This window comes from Hesperophylax consimilis, chromosome 20 (genome assembly GCF_061612785.1).
Source record: "Hesperophylax consimilis isolate HC1 chromosome 20, BYU_Hcon_1.0, whole genome shotgun sequence".
Lineage (NCBI taxonomy): Eukaryota > Metazoa > Arthropoda > Insecta > Trichoptera > Limnephilidae > Hesperophylax > Hesperophylax consimilis.
In genome coordinates, this window is record NC_142855.1 from 20,647,833 (window position 1) to 20,655,965 (window position 8,133).

General features: G+C 32.6%; 1 long non-coding RNA gene across 1 annotated transcript; it reads left to right on the top strand.

Annotated features, from left to right (window-relative positions):
• The first annotated feature begins 1,678 nt into the window (after positions 1–1,678).
• On the top strand, positions 1,679–4,505 carry LOC149414306 (uncharacterized). Its single transcript, XR_016304146.1, has 3 exons — positions 1,679–1,869; positions 2,733–2,836; positions 4,319–4,505. It is a non-coding gene; the product is annotated as an uncharacterized LOC149414306 (long non-coding RNA).
• Positions 4,506–8,133: the final 3,628 nt, after the last annotated feature.

Below are 8,133 nucleotides of genomic sequence, written 5' to 3' on the forward strand. Positions count from 1 at the left end.
CCAGGAGAAAAATCGGCATTTGAGAAATTTTTCTGTTGAAAATGGAACACTACGAATTTTAAATCCTAGATAGTATAAATATATATAAATATAGACATACATATATATAAATATATGAGAAATTTTACTGTCGAATATGGAACACTACGAATTTTAAATCCTAGATAGTATAGATATATAAATATATGAGAAATTTTTCTGTTGAATATGGAACACTACGTATTTTAAATCCTAGATAGTATAGAAATATATAAATATAGACATACATATATATAAATATATGAGACATTTTACTGTTGAATATGGAACACTACGAATTTTAAATCCTAGATAGAATAGATATATAAATAAATACGAAAAATTACTACATTTAGACATATTTCATGATTCCTTTCTAACATACAAAACTAACTTATTAAATTTCTTAGCATGACATATTTCAAAAATAATTTCACATCATTTTTCAAAACTCCTATAATATATTAACAGTCAATTACAATTCGTGAGCTTATTATAATTCTTGTTTTCAATTCATTTATTATTATCTATTCACACACTTCCTTCCTTTTATAACAATCTCAGGCGAAATTACGTAATGATATTTTATGGACATACGTAATAGGTACTACAACTATGTAATAACTAAAAATATCTAACTGTATCTTATTGTACTGTGTATGTCTTAACAAATAAATAAATAAAATAAAATAAAATAAATAAATATATGAGAAATTTTCCTGTTGAATATGGAACACTAAGAATTTTAAATCCTAGATAGTATATACAGGGTGTCCGGAAACTCGTAGTACAAGCGGGAAACTGGTGAATCTACATCACATTTGGAGTCGATTTTGTAGTATATATTTTTTTTTATTTGAGCTTTCGTTATCGAGTAAATCGAGTTTGAAGTTGATTTTTTTTTTTTTTTTTTTAATCAAATTCTTATAAATTATTACTGAAGATCAAAGTACCCAACTAATTAAAACTATTTGAAAGTAAAACAAATGAAGAAACTCGGATTTGAAGCATTATTTTGAAATCACCCTTCATTTAACCCGGTGTAATCATAAAATATTTCTGCTCTGCAGGGTTAAAACATCTGTTATTCAACCCTTAACACCAGAAAAAACTTTAACCCTAAAATAGCTGAAAAATATTTTTTTTTGGTTTTTTTTTTTTTTGAAAATGCTCAAATCAAAAAACTTTATGTTTTTTTAGGTTCCCCATGTGGTGTAGATTCTCCAGTTTCCCGCTTGTACTACGAGTTTCCGGACACCGTGTATATAAATTGAATTGTTCACATATAAAATTTTTGGTTACCGTAATTTTGTTTTTGAACAATAATATATTATACAATTTCACACCAAAATTATTACTGTATTAATTATTAGTGTGTAGGTATTAGTGCCGAGCCGTGGTCGTTCTTAGCATTGGGATGGCTGTTAGGCCCTTTTGTTTTGAATCTATTGCTTATGTAGTAAAATGGTAAATATTATTGATGAATATTCTTTATCAATTTGATATATTTACGAAAAGAGTCCGCCTAATTAGTTTTAATTTTCTTATTTATTTTGCACACGTCTAACGAGCGCAATCGATTCAAACTCGTCATCAGTAAGTTATCGATTTGACCTCGCTATGATAACTGGGATTTTTTTAAAGATATAAAATCAAGAGATTTTGTTGTTCTTGGTGCCAAATCACAAAGTTGTTTTGAAGAGAACGTTTGCAGGGGACGCTTTTCCGTACAAACATTGAAAATATTGTAAACAATTTTGAATACATTTTGAGTAAACATGTTTCCAAGATTTTATTTTGTATTTGTGGTAGTCTTTGTGGTAGTGTGTACTGCAGAGGAGTATGATATTGGTATGTAAAAATTTTAAGAGATAACTTTTTTTCTTATAGTAACATATATTATATTTTATTTTTCAGTATTTATTACATTAATTTTAAATGTTTTGCGAAATTTCAACTCAAGTTCTGTTATTATGTCATCTTTGGATTTTTGTTCAACAGTTTGGATAATAACAAAAGTTGAATAAAAATTTAATACTAACTTTGAACTTTGAAAACAAACTAACTAACTAACCATCACACCGTTTCTCCGCAGGGGTAGGCAGAGAGGACGGACCGCCAAATAACTCGGTCTCGGCACACATTTCTTGCCTCATTCACATTCATACATCGTCTCACACATATTCTTCTATTATTCTGAATATTCTCTAATGTATCTGATTCGCTTGATCATGCCATGTCTTCCTCGGGCGTCCCCGACTTCTGCTAACATTCGCATTTGCATCGTATAACCTTCTTACAAATTCTGCCACCAACCCTCTCAATAAAATCTTGATAACATTTCTGTGTTTGGTTAAATTTTTAGCTTAGTACAAAACAATTTAAAGTGTTCGCGTCTGTCTGTTTGTGCGCTTAGTTCTTCTAAACTACGCATCGGATTTTGATGTTTTTTTCACTATTATTTAGAGAATTTTTTCCGGAAGGTTTAAATATATAAAACTTGCATATTATATTTATATAAAGTAGAGAAAATTCGATGTTTTGTAATTAAGATATAAAAAAACATTTTTATTGCACAGCTCGACAACAGTTGCTTCCATGTCAAATCTCTCTTTGTCTGTATAACATACTCGTATCAATTGTTCACAGACTATTTTTCCTGCCGATAAATAACATATTGTACGCAAATGTTACAACTAACTTTATTTTTCCAGGAGCGTCCTGCATACTTACAAGAACTGGAGAGACAGGAGTATGTGAGTCCCTTAGAAGCTGTGCTACAGCGAGGGTGGACTTGAGAAAAGGGTTATCTCCACAGGTAGAAAGACAGTAACTTTTATACACGATGCGTAAACCATCAATCTTGGTATTGCGCCAATATGAATTTAACATATTTGTTTTTATTATTAATTAATACACGGTACGGGCTCTTGAGGCGTTTCTACCAAGCGACGATGTCAGGAAATTACTTCTTAAGACATAATAATATTTGGTTGATTTGTATAGCGCCGTTTTTGTAAAAAGCACCACAAGGGCGCTGTCCAAATATGTTATACATTTCTACAGTTATCTATGTTATCACTAACTATATATTGAGATAATATACAGAACCATACTTAACTGGTAGGTCACTTGAAATTAACACTTAATTAACATTAACTAATTGTTTATTAGCGAAATTTAGATACAAGATTTAAGACATAATTGGATATAACTGGACTTTCTCTCAGGAAAGGTTTATTTAATTTAAGGCGATGCCATACGTAGTAATGAAAAATTATGTGTTTTTGGTTTGAAAATTTGGTCGCCTAGAAATGTTTCAGATGCTTTAATTAAATACTGCGAGTAGAATACATCTTGAACTTTGAAATAATCGAGCATTTTTCAGATAAATCTTTTTATAAGCCCAGAAAAAAATAATGTATAAGGCTTATGAAAACTGCTTTAAAGTTCAAAATCTCCTACTTACGAACCCATTTTCGGTTATGAATTTATTGTATGAAGTGGCAAATTAAGTTATTTATAAAATGATCGAAAAACATTAAATATTTTTTGCCTGAACATCCATAAAATAAAATAAAAGGCACTTTATGGCCATGTTTTTTTCTTGCATTAATCAAAACAGGCGGATGGTGTTAAGCGGGAATTTAAACATTATCGCCATCTACGTAAGGGTTGTTATTGATAGCGGCTCGATTTAAAATATTACACGACGTAGTGCATCGCTTTAAGAATGTGACAGCTTAAAAATGTAAGTTTCTTGTTTAGACCTGAATTCTGTCAGACCTGTTATGGATGTTAGTTCCTGAGGAAGTTTATTCCAAGCCTTCGGCTCAGATACTCCGAAAGCGCGATCACCAAACTTAGTATTTGGCTTGCGCTTAGGTTCCATCAGTCTGCCTACAGCTGATGATGTTGCTGATCTAAGAGTTGACTTTTTAAGAGCAGAGTGTTTTCCGGGACGCATAGTTCAGAGATGTAGGGTGGGGCCATTTCATTGATGGATTTAAACACCATCCAGCACAATTTTTACTGGATTCTTTCAGGGCACTTGAGCCAGTGAAGGTGTTCTGAAATGTGCGAATATTTAAAAATCCCGGTTATGAGCCGTGCTGCTGCAAAACACTGATTGAAGTTGGATATTTTGAAAGGCTGGCATAAATGGTTACTGCATAATGCACTGCCCTGTACACGTCTGAGCGCAATGAGTCTAACTCTAATATATCTGGCTTTCGAACCTCCATCATCTTCTTTTTGAACCCTTACTCCTGAGTCTTAACTAATTATTGTACTATTTCAGATGTGCCAATTTCAGGGCGCGGCGCCCATAGTTTGCTGTGTGTCTTCTGCAGCTGCTACCACTCCAACGACTCATTAATCTCACTCTATACAACGAAGTGGCATTGTGAATTTTGTTGTGACGATATAATAAAAATTATAATTGTTTTGATGCTAAATAAACCGTGCAACAAATATAATAACAACTAGTTAATTTTGTTTTTATTTTATTTATGTGAAACAATACAAGAATCCCAACTGATCTTAACGGCTTGGAGCAAGTGAGACTATGGTATCTCCAATTGGGGTATGTTTGAGAGGCTGTAGGTTGTGGAGAGGAGAAGGAGAGGGGAAGTCGAAGGTGGGAAAATATCTGTTCATTCAGATTTGATCACCAAAAAAGGCCAAAGCCATTTCCATCAACGTCTCAATTCTGAATGGTGGTCTTACACCAGGGCGATACTGAGAGTATCTTTCTCTCTCTGGAACATTATCATTTTTTGATGATTTAAAGTAATACGTGCATCGTCAATACAATTTTTATAAATTTAGGGTGTCCGGGGTAAAATGTACAAACTTCGGGAACATGTTAGTACAACTAGAAATAAGAAAAAAAAATTATAAATTTAATATTTTAAAGTAGTTTTCAGGTACAGAAGTTGAATTATTTATTGATGTAAAAAAAAACAACAGAATTTCAAAAAAAAGTTATTAATCTTTTTTAATTCTACCATCCCGAAATTTGTGCACTTTATTCTCAGACATTCTGTTTATGCAATGTTGAAATTCCTTATATTATTATACATATTTTTGCTAGGAATTTTATTTAACCTATGAAGGACAATCTAAGCCATTTAAATAGTTGTTTTCCTGAAATAAGTTACTTTTTAAAAACAAAACTATATTTAAGCGGAAAAAACTATCTTATTTTTAACAAACAGCAGACGAGAGTCATATATATTTAATCTGTTTTTTTAAATTTGAAAACATTTTCCTCTTTTTTATATTGCACGAAGAACCTGTTTTTATAAAAACTCCGTTGATTGCCAACAATGTATTTGTAATGCAGTGTTAACAGATTAATATATTTTAAAATATGTAATAGGAAAAAGCAGTTGAAAAATAACGTAATTAGTAAAGAAGGAAGTTATTCAATATAATTTGCTATTTTATTGTAATTCCTGCCATACACTACATAAAGAACTTTACACAAATAAACAAGATATTTACTTGTATTCAAAATGTGATATACAGGGTTTTCCAATAAGAGGTGTTATTTTGAATAGCCCGCTATTTAAGTAGATATTACTTTTTAAGCTGTCATTTTTTTAACATTTGACGAGTAAAAACTACGACATTAATAAAAATGGAACGATACACGCTTCAGCAACGCATTAAAGTTATAAAAATTCACTTGAGTGAATCAAATGCAAATCATCTTGAGTGATGAGGCCTATTTCCACCTCGGTGGCTTCGGCAACTAGCAAAATTGTCGCATCTGGGGCTCGGAAAACCCAAGAGTTATTGTTGAAAAGCCTCTCTATTCTCAACGTGTGACTTTTTGGTGCGGCTTATGTTCCGGCGGAGTCATGAAAATGAGGCTGGAGCAACAGTTACGGTGAATGGATCGCTATCGAGAGATGATTAATGATTTTTTTACTGCCGGAATTGGATAGTATTGATCTGGACAACGTTTACTTTCAACAAGACGGCGCTACGTGCCACACAAGCAACGAAACCATTGATCTTTTACCATTGAATATCAAAATAACACCTCTTATTGGAAAACCATGTATAATATCAATCCGTTAAAAACAAAGTTTTTTTAATTAATCTATTTTCAAGTTTCGTTCTAGTTGCGTCATCTCTAGATGCCGATTTCAAAGTTTTGTTTGACTGAGAATTACTTACTTAATTGGACAGTAAGACTGACATTTATTTCGTATATTATATTGTCATCCAATTTCGAAATGCATATATGTCCGCATGTATGTCTCTGATTGACACCAATAGAATGCATTGTCAATGCACTTCTAAATGCACTACTTTCAAAACCTCTTTGAGGAAGCTACAAGCCAAAAATGTGCTTATTCTTGGTAGGTATATCTTATATTGCAGGTAATAGACTTTAAAATCGCTTGACAAACGGAGTCTAGAAAAGTTCGATTTCAAGCACAAAACTGGTTTTTATTTATTTTCTAAATAATTTTATAAGAAAGCAAAAAAATCAACTGAAACTATCACAGATAATCTTAGCTACAATAATGTAATTTTTAAAAGATGTTTCCTTTACGCGTTCATACATTTCTATTGAAAAAAAAAATTAAGTAATTTATTTTTTTTATTTGTATTCTACTCAAGCGAAACGATAGGAAAACCTTCAATTTATCTAAAGAATATTTTTTGGTAATCATAATGTTCGCCTATTCGTAATAAAGATTAAAAAAATAGTGATTTGGCATTAAGCTTCGCCTAAACCATGTTAACCAACATGTTTTTACAGTTCTTGGCGGCGGATGCGGAGACCCTTTGACCTCTCCAGTCGGAACTCTCGATCCAACGTCTTGCACCGCAATGGGAGGGATGAGTTCGTACGTCACTCCTGTATACACTGATCCCCAAATTCCCACTCAACATTCCCAATTCAAAACTTTCTCTGTTTTTTGAACTTAGGAAAACTCCCAACGCAGCATCCACAAAGATGACATATACCCCGAGGGAATTTATTTGTGTAGTTAAAAAAAACATTTAAAAATAATAATAGCCTAGGGTCCTTTAAGTTAATCAGAATAGCGGACACGTGACGTAACTCGTCGACAATAGTTTCAAGGGTAGTATAGGGCAGGCATTACAATAATTATGTTTAATAAATTGTTGACAGTTATTATAACAGAAAAATAATTGTTTTTCTTGGAAATTTATCTACGATGATATTCGCACAACCAGTAAGTCGAGTATTTGACAGCTGCAAGCTGGAGGCCACGGGTTTCGAATCCCGGCGTGCGCAAGTAAATTTTATTAATTTGTGTTATTTCACAGTTTATTCATTAAAAATAATATAAAATATATTTTCCGCACGTTCCAGAGTTGAAGTAACTCTCAGTATCGCCCTGGTGTAATACTAACATTCAGAATTGAAAGTTGCTTAAAAATGTCTCTGGCGGTGTTTGATGACTAGATTTGAATAGGCAGGTACTCCCCACCATCATCTTTCTCATCTCCCTCCCCTCCCAACCACCTTCAGCATCATAATTTATCTCAATTTGTGATGCCTTAGTCTCACTGGCTCTTGATGTTTGGAAGCAGATTCCTTTAATACAAACATGTAATAGATTCTATCGATTTGTGAATGGTCTTTTTTAAGCACGTTCATACATGGTTTTACCACACAAACGTCTCAGGGATTTCATTTCTACAGCATTCGGCATACTATAAACTGTATTGGCCCACCCTATGAAACCTTAAAATAAAGCCAGAATCATAACGACATAATTGGCGTAGCCGTCCACAAAAATATGCGACACAAGGCCCTGGTGTATTTAACAGACCGGCGGTTAAATTTTCCATATCAAATCACTAAAATAAAATGGAAATCTTAACGACATATTATAAGTCATTAAGTTGCGAAAAAGCAATTTCGGCGCGCGGCCTGGCATAATGGACGGACCTTCGTTCGACTTTGCCCTAGCAGGCTCAGAAAATCAATAATTCCGTGGGGTTTATTTCAATTATTTCTGATTAACATATTACTAAAATCTCAAATATTTCTAGAGATATCTGTTACTAATTCATGGCCTAGAAAAATAAAATCTGGTGCTTAATTTTACAGTTGAAATA